This window comes from Garra rufa, chromosome 2 (assembly GCF_049309525.1).
Source record: "Garra rufa chromosome 2, GarRuf1.0, whole genome shotgun sequence".
NCBI classification, from domain to species: Eukaryota; Metazoa; Chordata; class Actinopteri; order Cypriniformes; family Cyprinidae; genus Garra; species Garra rufa.
In genome coordinates, this window is record NC_133362.1 from 52,787,575 (window position 1) to 52,800,405 (window position 12,831).

The following is a 12,831-nucleotide window of genomic DNA, read 5'->3' on the forward strand; positions in this document are numbered from 1 at the left end:
TCATATGTATAGTTCTGTTTTCTGTTCTGGAACTCTGTCATGGACAATAGAAAGTATTATTAAGAGATATTATTCTGTTTTTGCACATGCAACATAACTATAAGAAAAAAAATGTAAAAAAAAAATAAAAAAAGAATAATGAATAATTGGCTATGACTGATTGAAAAATAAAAGTTTGGTCATGATTAAATAACTCTTTTTGTATGTCTTTGTTATAGTATCATTTAACGGTAATAGGCCCTTTTAAAAATGTTGATAAATTTGGGGATTATTTAATAAATAAATTTATTATTTTTGTACTATAAGTTTTAGAACATAACTACAGCAGAAATATATTTAAAGTCCAAAAACTTTGAATAAGATATCAATAATCAGTAATATAAATCTAATAAAATATTATTTTTGTCATTTCAGAAATAATTTCATTCATTTGGACATCATTTATGTGATAATTACTGATAAATAAAACATTCAGTAAACACTTCAATGTATGGCAACACTAATATGAACTGGAAAGCTTGTGATCATCCTTACTCCCATATAAATGTACAGGAAAACAGAGAAAACATTTTTTTTTTCAGATAATTTATTGTAAATATACACTCCAAAAACAGTTCAAAGAGATAAAATTCCCTTTCATTTCTTTTCTCCTCATTTTTTCTCTCTTTTTTCTTTCTTTTTCTCTTTTCCCCCTCTTCTCCCCCCTCCTTCCTTTTCTTCCCCCCCCCTTGATCCTGCGGATCGTCTGTTTCCGCGGCCGTCTCCTCGTCCAATCGCCGATCTCGCCGTCCATTGTGAGAATGGATGAGAGCCAATCGCGTCGCTCGCCGTCCATTGTGAGAATGGATGAGAGCCAATCGCGTCGCTCGCCGTCCATTGTGAGAATGGACGAGGCGCCAATCGCATCGCTCGAGCTCCATTGTTGAGAGCCACTCACCGCGCTTAGTTTCATTCTAAGTCAGGTTCAAAAATCAGACGAACGGAATATAGGATAACTTTTCAAAGTAAGTAATACATGTTTTCTACTTTCTTCCTCTCTGTTTACAATGTTCTCAATTGGTAACTCGTTACGTTTTCGTCCGTCGTTCATCCGTGTTTGGCGTTCACAAACTTTTGACTCGCGAATTGCCCATAATGAAACACTGTTTAAATGAAATCTAACTTTCTAAAATCTATTTACACGTTCTTAAGTTTGATTTAAATGGGAGAAAAAATGTGTTTCAGCTGTAAGTGCAGTCATCCCTTATGACAATTTACCTTGTTTTTACTATAGTGAATCGTAGTAACCATGTTGTGTTTTTGGCTGATCGATTACAACTGTATGAACACAGTCTTACTATGAATGAAAATTTGAATGAACAGCAACAACAAAAAACGTTGTGCTTGTGTTTGTCGTCATTTACCATGGTTTTACTATAGTGAAAGTATAGTAATCATGTTTTCTTTTCATGACTTGCCTAAAATCTCACATATTAAACATAATTGTGCCTGTAATCGTACTTATTAAACTCAGTTTACTCGTTCTTTAAGTGTAAACACAGTCTTAATATAAATAATCAAGTAATTTACCATGCTTTTACTATAGTGAAAGTGTAGTAATCATGTTTTGTTTCCATGATTAACCTATAATCTCACATATATAAAACACCATTTGCCTGTAGTTTTGCATAGTAAACACATCTATTCTATTTAAAGTTTGATTTGGATTTAAAAAATATGTGTAGTTGTAGACATTATCATTTCTAATTAACATTTAATGTGATTAACTAACAATGCACTTTATTTCACATTGTGATTAATACATGCTATATGTATTTACTATAGTAATAACAGTAAATTATGCATAATTGCCACAAGGTCAATATGAATGTGTACATTATTTGTCAAACATTTTTACACATGACTGTGTTTAATGTTTTTGAAAGAAGTGTCTTTTGCTCATTCAGCCTGCATTTATTTGATCCAAAATACAGAAAAAACAGCAATATAATTTGTACTGCATATTTGTATTTATTTTTTAATGAAAACTGTGATACGTTTTGCAGAATTCATTGATGAATAAAAAGTTAAAAACAACAGAATTAATTTCTTTAAAAAAAATTTTTTTGAACAGTACTGTGTTTCGTTACAGAAGATTTCATATTTGATTTCTAATGCTGTTCTTAATATAACTTTTTACTGATTTCTAAAATGATTGCTAAATTTATTCAGCGTTGATGACAAAAAAAATTTAAAGTACATGTAACTGTAAATTTAAACTGTATTAACATTTTATAATATTATTAATGTTTTTTATATTTTTTATTTAATAAATGCAGGACTGATGAGCATAAGACACTTCTTTCAAAAACATTAAAAATAGTAATGTGTCCAAACTTTTGACTGATCCTGTATTTGTGTGTTTTCTTTTATTATTATTTTTTTCATAGGAGAGCTGCTTGGTGTTGACTACCTCCTGGGTCAGACTGGACAGCCCCTGGTAGTGGACCCTGACTCAGAAGAGACAGAGAACATGCTGGAGGATGTGGATGAAGGTGAGGATGAAGAAGACGAGGGCTTCAGGGTGGACCAAACACTTGACATTACTGAGTCGAGTCTTACTGATGACCCAAGCTTCTCTCTGTCCTCCACCCAGCATGATGCCTCCTTCACGCCAGGTGCCTCAGCATCCCCTGACGAGTCTGTGGTATGTAAATGTCTCGTTTAATGTATGTATGTAATTATGTTTTATGTAATACTGTAAAATTTCTAGGGAAAACATAATAATTTGTGCTGACCTGTTGCTTTTTGTCTGAAGTTGACAAAGAAATCTAGAAAAATATTTATATTTATTTGTTTTTTTTTTGTCCCACTTCACTTTACTCATAATGTTGTTGATTTCATTTTTTTCTTTTTGTTGTATTTTTCTCACAGGCTTTGGCTAGTGCTGCTGTGCTGGACAAAGTGGACGGCCTTGCGGAGTATCTTGTGGAGCTCAGGAATCAGCCATCTCTGGCTCTCACCAACCATCAGGTCAGTTTCTCTTCTTGACCTGTCATATGTTAACACTACCACTTGTTTTGTTTTCTCATTTGCCATGTATTATATGCTCTCTCTGCTTAGGTGAGCAATATAGTTGGCAGAACCTGCTGGATTTCGGGGGTGGAGAGCGTGAAGAGGCATACATCCACCACCACTGCCCCACGTGCCCAGTGGCCAGATTGTTGTCTCCTGATAGAGATCATTTCAAGCTCTGTGCCATCCATAAGAGTCCAAAAAAGAAAGGGGATAAAGTTTTATTTATGTGCATTGTTTTCTGCTTTCTGTTCTTTTGAACTTGCAATGAATGCACTAGTGCCATGGACATTAAGACAGTTTTATTTAATAGTATAGTTTGGTTTTCTGTTCTTTAGTACTTGCAAAACATGCACAGGACAGGAGTCATTAATATTTTAAAGTTTTATTCATTTGTATTGTTTTGTGCTTTCTGTTCTTTTCACTTGCAGTTAATGCACAAGAGCCATGGACATTGGACGGTTTTGTTTATATGTATAGTTCTGTTTTCTGTTCTTTTGCACTTGCAAATGATTATTAAGAGGTAATATTCTGTTTTCTGCACATGCAACATAACTACAAGAATAAAAATGTAAAAAAAAAAAAAAAGAATAATGAATAATTGGCTTTGACTGATTGAAAAATAAAAGTTTGGTCATGATCAAATAACTCTTTTTGTTTGTCATTGTTACAGTATCATTAAACAGTTATACGCCCTTTTAAAAATGTTGATAAATTTGGGGATGATTTAATACATAAATGTACAATTTTTTGTACTATAAGTTTTAGAACATAACTACAGCAGAAATATATTTAAAGTGCAAAAACTTTGAATAAAATATCAATAATCAGTAATATAAATCTAATAAAATATTAATTTGTCATTTCAAAAATGATTTCATTCATTTGGACATTATTTATGTGATAATTACTGATAAATAAAACATTCAGTAAACACTTCAATCTTTGGCAACACTGTAATATGAACTGGGAAGCTTGTGATCATCCTTACTCCCATATAAATGTACAGGAAAATAGAGAAAACATTTTTTTTTTTCAGATAATTTATTGTAAATATACACTCCAAAAACATTGCTTTAAAGGACAAAGAGATAAAATTCCCTTTCACTTCTTTTCTCCTCATTTTTTCCTTTTCTTTCTTTTTCTCTTTTCCCCCTCTTCTCCCCCCTCCTTCCTTTTCTTCCCCCCCCCCCTTAACAGACTATTGTTCCCCAGCTTCCCCCCCTTGATCCTGCGGATCGTCTGTTTCCGCGGCCGTCTCCTCGTCCAATCGCCGATCTCGCCGTCCATTGTGAGAATGGATGAGAGCCAATCGCGTCGCTCGCCGTCCATTGTGAGAATGGATGAGAGCCAATCGCGTCGCTCGCCGTCCATTGTGAGAATGGACGAGGCGCCAATCGCATCGCTCGAGCTCCATTGTTGAGAGCCACTCACCGCGCTTAGTTTCATTCTAAGTCAGGTTCAAAAATCAGACGAACGGAATATAGGATAACTTTTCAAAGTAAGTAATACATGTTTTCTACTTTCTTCCTCTCTGTTTACAATGTTCTCAATTGGTAACTCGTTACGTTTTCGTCCGTCGTTCATCCGTGTTTGGCGTTCACAAACTTTTGACTCGCGAATTGCCCATAATGAAACACTGTTTAAATGAAATCTAACTTTCTAAAATCTATTTACACGTTCTTAAGTTTGATTTAAATGGGAGAAAAAATGTGTTTCAGCTGTAAGTGCAGTCATCCCTTATGACAATTTACCTTGTTTTTACTATAGTGAATCGTAGTAACCATGTTGTGTTTTTGGCTGATCGATTACAACTGTATGAACACAGTCTTACTATGAATGAAAATTTGAATGAACAGCAACAACAAAAAACGTTGTGCTTGTGTTTGTCGTCATTTACCATGGTTTTACTATAGTGAAAGTATAGTAATCATGTTTTCTTTTCATGACTTGCCTAAAATCTCACATATTAAACATAATTGTGCCTGTAATCGTACTTATTAAACTCAGTTTACTCGTTCTTTAAGTGTAAACACAGTCTTAATATAAATAATCAAGTAATTTACCATGCTTTTACTATAGTGAAAGTGTAGTAATCATGTTTTGTTTCCATGATTAACCTATAATCTCACATATATAAAACACCATTTGCCTGTAGTTTTGCATAGTAAACACATCTATTCTATTTAAAGTTTGATTTGGATTTAAAAAATATGTGTAGTTGTAGACATTATCATTTCTAATTAACATTTAATGTGATTAACTAACAATGCACTTTATTTCACATTGTGATTAATACATGCTATATGTATTTACTATAGTAATAACAGTAAATTATGCATAATTGCCACAAGGTCAATATGAATGTGTACATTATTTGTCAAACATTTTTACACATGACTGTGTTTAATGTTTTTGAAAGAAGTGTCTTTTGCTCATTCAGCCTGCATTTATTTGATCCAAAATACAGAAAAAACAGCAATATAATTTGTACTGCATATTTGTATTTATTTTTTAATGAAAACTGTGATACGTTTTGCAGAATTCATTGATGAATAAAAAGTTAAAAACAACAGAATTAATTTCTTTAAAAAAAATTTTTTTGAACAGTACTGTGTTTCGTTACAGAAGATTTCATATTTGATTTCTAATGCTGTTCTTAATATAACTTTTTACTGATTTCTAAAATGATTGCTAAATTTATTCAGCGTTGATGACAAAAAAAATTTAAAGTACATGTAACTGTAAATTTAAACTGTATTAACATTTTATAATATTATTAATGTTTTTTATATTTTTTATTTAATAAATGCAGGACTGATGAGCATAAGACACTTCTTTCAAAAACATTAAAAATAGTAATGTGTCCAAACTTTTGACTGATCCTGTATTTGTGTGTTTTCTTTTATTATTATTTTTTTCATAGGAGAGCTGCTTGGTGTTGACTACCTCCTGGGTCAGACTGGACAGCCCCTGGTAGTGGACCCTGACTCAGAAGAGACAGAGAACATGCTGGAGGATGTGGATGAAGGTGAGGATGAAGAAGACGAGGGCTTCAGGGTGGACCAAACACTTGACATTACTGAGTCGAGTCTTACTGATGACCCAAGCTTCTCTCTGTCCTCCACCCAGCATGATGCCTCCTTCACGCCAGGTGCCTCAGCATCCCCTGACGAGTCTGTGGTATGTAAATGTCTCGTTTAATGTATGTATGTAATTATGTTTTATGTAATACTGTAAAATTTCTAGGGAAAACATAATAATTTGTGCTGACCTGTTGCTTTTTGTCTGAAGTTGACAAAGAAATCTAGAAAAATATTTATATTTATTTGTTTTTTTTTTGTCCCACTTCACTTTACTCATAATGTTGTTGATTTCATTTTTTTCTTTTTGTTGTATTTTTCTCACAGGCTTTGGCTAGTGCTGCTGTGCTGGACAAAGTGGACGGCCTTGCGGAGTATCTTGTGGAGCTCAGGAATCAGCCATCTCTGGCTCTCACCAACCATCAGGTCAGTTTCTCTTCTTGACCTGTCATATGTTAACACTACCACTTGTTTTGTTTTCTCATTTGCCATGTATTATATGCTCTCTCTGCTTAGGTGAGCAATATAGTTGGCAGAACCTGCTGGATTTCGGGGGTGGAGAGCGTGAAGAGGCATACATCCACCACCACTGCCCCACGTGCCCAGTGGCCAGATTGTTGTCTCCTGATAGAGATCATTTCAAGCTCTGTGCCATCCATAAGAGTCCAAAAAAGAAAGGGGATAAAGTTTTATTTATGTGCATTGTTTTCTGCTTTCTGTTCTTTTGAACTTGCAATGAATGCACTAGTGCCATGGACATTAAGACAGTTTTATTTAATAGTATAGTTTGGTTTTCTGTTCTTTAGTACTTGCAAAACATGCACAGGACAGGAGTCATTAATATTTTAAAGTTTTATTCATTTGTATTGTTTTGTGCTTTCTGTTCTTTTCACTTGCAGTTAATGCACAAGAGCCATGGACATTGGACGGTTTTGTTTATATGTATAGTTCTGTTTTCTGTTCTTTTGCACTTGCAAATGATTATTAAGAGGTAATATTCTGTTTTTATTCTGTCTGCACATGCAACATAACTACAAGAATAAAAATGTAAAAAAAAAAAAAAGAATAATGAATAATTGGCTTTGACTGATTGAAAAATAAAAGTTTGGTCATGATCAAATAACTCTTTTTGTTTGTCATTGTTACAGTATCATTAAACAGTTATACGCCCTTTTAAAAATGTTGATAAATTTGGGGATGATTTAATACATAAATGTACAATTTTTTGTACTATAAGTTTTAGAACATAACTACAGCAGAAATATATTTAAAGTGCAAAAACTTTGAATAAAATATCAATAATCAGTAATATAAATCTAATAAAATATTAATTTGTCATTTCAAAAATGATTTCATTCATTTGGACATTATTTATGTGATAATTACTGATAAATAAAACATTCAGTAAACACTTCAATCTTTGGCAACACTGTAATATGAACTGGGAAGCTTGTGATCATCCTTACTCCCATATAAATGTACAGGAAAATAGAGAAAACATTTTTTTTTTTCAGATAATTTATTGTAAATATACACTCCAAAAACATTGCTTTAAAGGACAAAGAGATAAAATTCCCTTTCACTTCTTTTCTCCTCATTTTTTCCTTTTCTTTCTTTTTCTCTTTTCCCCCTCTTCTCCCCCCTCCTTCCTTTTCTTCCCCCCCCCCCTTAACAGACTATTGTTCCCCAGCTTTGGCGCGATCGGTTAGCGCGTTCGGCTGTTAACCGAAAGGTTGGTGGTTCGAGCCCACCCAGGGCTGTGTGAAATGCCGGAGTTTTGCACGCACGCGCGTCAGGTGTCCACTGACGCCTATGCCATTCTTAGGGTTGTGAGGCACAGCTTTCTCAGGGCGTTTATCTTGTGCACCTTCAATAAGCTGGCTTGTTTTAAAAGAATTCAGCGGCGGGCATTTGGTGAACATTTTCACCAGCTCGAGTAGTTTGCTGTGGCATGTGGATGCCTTCTTTACTGATGATCTGTCTCTGGGGCTCATCTAGTTGACATAGTTTCCGCTGACATTCGGCTGAAGGTGCTGATCCACTATCTGCTCTTGGTACGGACTGGAACCGGGGGACTGTAGTGACCATCAGATCGGAATACAGAATGGATCTGGTGGCTACGGTGACCTCAGAATAAGAAGAAACAGACTAATATTAATGTAGATCCAAAAGTTCCATGTTGCCACAAAGTCAATACCCAATACCCCACCGGGATGACTTGAAATACAGTCAGCATCGGCAATTTTTGCCAGTCTCTCTGGAGGCTTGTTGAGAAAGATAGTCTTGCTTCGTTTTGTTTCCTTTTATTGGCGTGGCTGGTTGTTGGTCCTCGTCAAAGAGGTGTCTACAGATCATAGTGTGCCGGAGCCAGAAGATTTGTTGTTTTGTCTATATGTTCTCAAGACTTCGCTGCAGGTATCATTAAACTACAGCACAATTACAGCTCACCGCTACCTGAGAGCGCTAGAGAGCTACAGGAAGTGAGTTGGCTGCAGTTGGGAGAGGAAGGATCTCCTCCATTTTGTTTGTTTGACTCTGTTTTTGTGTTAATTTATTGTTTGGTTCATAAGTGTTAGTCTTTTTTGTTAGTTAAAGTTTTCCTCCCAGCAGCCTGGGAGGAATTTGTTAGTTTTGTTTTGTTTTGTTTTGTTTCGTTTTTTTTTTTTTTTTTTTTTACTTTGTTTAACAATGGATGGATCTACGGCAACGGACTTGGCAATGGTGGACGGACGACAGAGGGCGAGTGATATCGGACTGAGCAAACGACAACGAGATGGGAAAGAGTCAGAGAAGGATGCAAGGAAGGACAATGGGAAAAGAATTTATTTGAAAGAAGCAACAGTTACTGTAGAAATAGGTCAAGCTAAGGAGGCGAGGGCGATTGATATAATAAAAGCAGTGACGGAGCGGATTGGAGATGGAAGGATTCTGGCGGTGAGACCGAAACAGACGAAGGAATATGAGGTAACGCTCGAACGGGAAGAAGATGCTGAATTGTTAACAGACGGATTTATTATCAAAGGGATTACCTGTGATGTCAAACGACTCCAAAATAGAGACTATGTTGTTTCGTTTATGCATCTGCCCGTTTATGTTGCTGACGAAGAAATTTTAGATAAATTGGAAGGTTGGGGAGTTTGTCCCCTTTCAAAAATAAAACGAAGACTCTATCCGGGCACAGACATCGAAGATGGGACAAGGTTTGTAAAAACCAGGTTCCCCAAGGAAGTAGCCTCCCTCCCATACAGCACCAGAATAGAGACAGCAGAGGGCCCACAGTATTTTAGGGTGATGCACAGTCATCAGATTAAAACCTGCAGGCTGTGCATGAGTCCCGAACATGTGGTGAAAGACTGTCCAGATTTTAAGTGTTTTAAATGTGAGGAGAGGGGGCACTTCGCGAGGGACTGCAATGCGGTAAGGTGCCCGGATTGCAGACAGTTTTTAAATAAATGTGAATGTTGGATTGGAAGTGAGGAAGAGGAGGAAGAGGAGGAGGAGGAAAGTCAGCAAATAAACGTGCAGATGCATAGACGAGACAACAAACAGTGAGAGGAGGGAACAACAGATGCACAGGCAAAAGAGATAATTATGAGAAAGGATGCAGAACAGCAGCAGAGCATAAAGGACAAACAGACAGTGCAATCTCAACAGAATGAAGGTGCCTGGACACAAATGGAAATTACAGACAGTGTACAAAGACTTATGGATGGGATGGAACAAGAACAAGGAAACAAGCATTCAACAGAGGAGAAACGGGACAGCGATTTATGGACACAATCAGAACTGACTGAGAGCTTACATAATGTTTTGGACACAAGAGAAATCGGTGCACAAAAGAACAAGGAGGCAAAAGTAAATGATGAGGAATGGGAAAAAGAGAAACAAGGAACATCAACAAAGAGAAGAAGAACAATTAAGGTAAAACCCAATATAGAGACTGCTAGGAAAAAGGTATTAAAAGATGTGAATTAAAGTGCAAACAAGTTTGAAATTCTAAGGGATCTGGAAGAAATGGACTAAAATGATTGGTTTTAAATATTTCTTCACTTTTTTATGTTTTTAAGAATTGTTACTTTTAATGCAAGAGGACTTTTAGATACAAAGAAATTTGAAAAAGTGAAAGAAATGTGCAAAGAGAATGATATGATTTTACTTCAAGAGACGAATTGGAAAGAAAGTGTTATGGCTGATATAAAAAGAAGATGGGATGGGGAGATTCTGTACAACAACGGAGTGAAAAAACAAGGCAGAGGGATTGCTTTTTTAATAAAAGGGAATAGTGGAATAAAATGTAAAACTATTTTCAAAGATGAAGAAGGAAAATGTATGATGGTGGAAATGGAGTATGAAGGAAAAATAATTTTATTGGCAAACATCCATGCACCAACAGAAGAAAATGAAAAGGGGGAATTTTTTAAGGTGTTAGGAGAATTTTTGAAAAAGTATAAAGAAGTAATTATGATGGGGGACTTTAATACAGTTTTTAGCAAGTTGTATATGGCGGAGGGTATGGTCTTTAAAACAGACAAAGGAAGGAGAGAGCTGAAAGGTTTGATGGAGAAATATGATATAGTGGATGTATTCAGGGAAAGAAATGAGAATACAAAAGAATATAGTAGAAGACAATTGGTGGGGAACTTTATGTGTAAAACGAGAATAGATTTGATTTTATGCACTAGAAATATGGAAGGTCTTATTGGTAATATTAAATTTGAAGAAACAAGCCTTAGTGACCATAAAATGATTTCTATGGGAATGGACTGGAACCAAATTAAAAGAGGGCCGGGAATATGGGTTTTAAATACAGAAATTTTAAGGGAGGAAAACTATGTTTTAGAAGTAAAAGAGATAATAGAAAAAGAAAAAGAAAATATGATGTATGCAGAAGACAAAATAATTTGGTGGGAAAATGTCAAGTATTTAATCAAAAAGGTCACAATAAAATATTGTACATTGAAACAAAAAAGTAAAAGAAGAAAGGAGAGAGAGATAAGGAAAAGATTGAAGGAAGAGTTAGAGGGAAATGGGAATGACATACAAAAAATAAAGAATTAGAAGGAGCGTTGAAAGGAATAGAAGAGGAAAAATACGAAGGTGCAAAGTTAAGAAGTAAAGCAAAATATACAGTTGAAGGAGAAAAATGCACAAAGTTCTTCTTTGACTTAGAGAAAACTAGAGGGAGGGCAGGAATTATTAAAGGAATAAAGGGAAAGAATGGGGATATTGTAACTACAAGTGAAGAAATATTAAAAGAAATAAAAGTGTATTTTGAAGAGTTGTTCAGTGCAGAGGGGGTCAAAGAAGAAGAGAAATTAGAATTATTGGAACTAATAAAAACTACTGTAAATGGAACAGAAAAAAAAGAGTGTGATGAAGAATTAAAAGTGGAAGAAATAAAAAGGGCAATTGGTGAATTAAATATGAATAAAAGTCCAGGTATCGATGGTCTGGGGAATGAGTTTTATATGGTTTTTAAAGATTTTTTATCTGATACTTTAAAAGAGATATATGATGAGATTTTTAGAAAAGGGGAACTAAATCAGAGAATGGGAATGGGATTAATTAAGATAATATATAAAAAAGAGGAGAAAAAAACAGAATTAAAGAATTATAGGCCTATTACAATGCTAAATACGGATCTTAAGATTTTATCAAAAATTTTAGCAAATAGGTTGAAAGAAGTAATGCCAGGTTTAATCAAAACAAATCAAGCATATGGAGTAAAGGGCAGAGACATAGCTGATACAACATTCAGTATAAAAGATGGTTTAAGATACATTAAAGAAAAAGGAAAAGATGGGTTTTTAATTAGTTTAGACTTTGAAAAGGCTTTCGATAGAGTAGAACATGTTTTTTTATTTGACATTTTAAAAAGGTTTGGTTTAGGAGATAATTTTATTAAATGGATAAAGATTTTATATAAAGAGGCAATAACGAAAGTAAAATGTAATGGATTTTTAACACCATGCTTTAGAATTAAACGTTCGATAAGGCAAGGATGCCCATTGTCGGCGCTTCTATATTCTCTAGTGGCTGAGCCTTTGGGCCTTGCAGTAATGCAGGATGACAGAATAAAGGGAATAGAAATAGAGGGTGAAAAAAATAAAAAAATTTCAATATGCAGATGACACAACACTGATGGTCAGGAGATGTTAAAAGGGTAATGAAAATTGTACAAACATTTTGTTTAGCATCAGGAGCGAAAGTAAATGAGGACAAAACAACGTATATGAGATTAGGAAAGGTGGGAGAGCTAACAGAGCATTTTAATTTTAAGGAAACAAAGGAAACAAAAATTTTGGGGGTTCTAATGGGGAAGGATGAGAGGAAGGCAGAAGAAACTATGTGGGAGAATATTTTAGGAGAGATTGAAAGGAGACTTATTTTTTGGAGAAGAATGGGTTTAACTACAAAAGGGAAGGTTTTAGTTTTGAATGTTTTAATGGTTTCAAAGTTGTGGTATGTCTTATATACATCTTCAATGCCGATGTGGATGGAAGGAAGGCTGAAAAAATGTTTTTTAGGTTTTTTATGGGAAGGAAAGCCACCAAGAATTGCTTTTAACACTCTATTAGGACAAGTGGATAAAGGAGGTTTAGGAGTAATGGATGTAGAACAAAGAAAAAACAGTTTAAGAGTAAAAATGATAAAAAAAAGTACTTAGACGTGGGGAACAATGCGGCATGGAAAA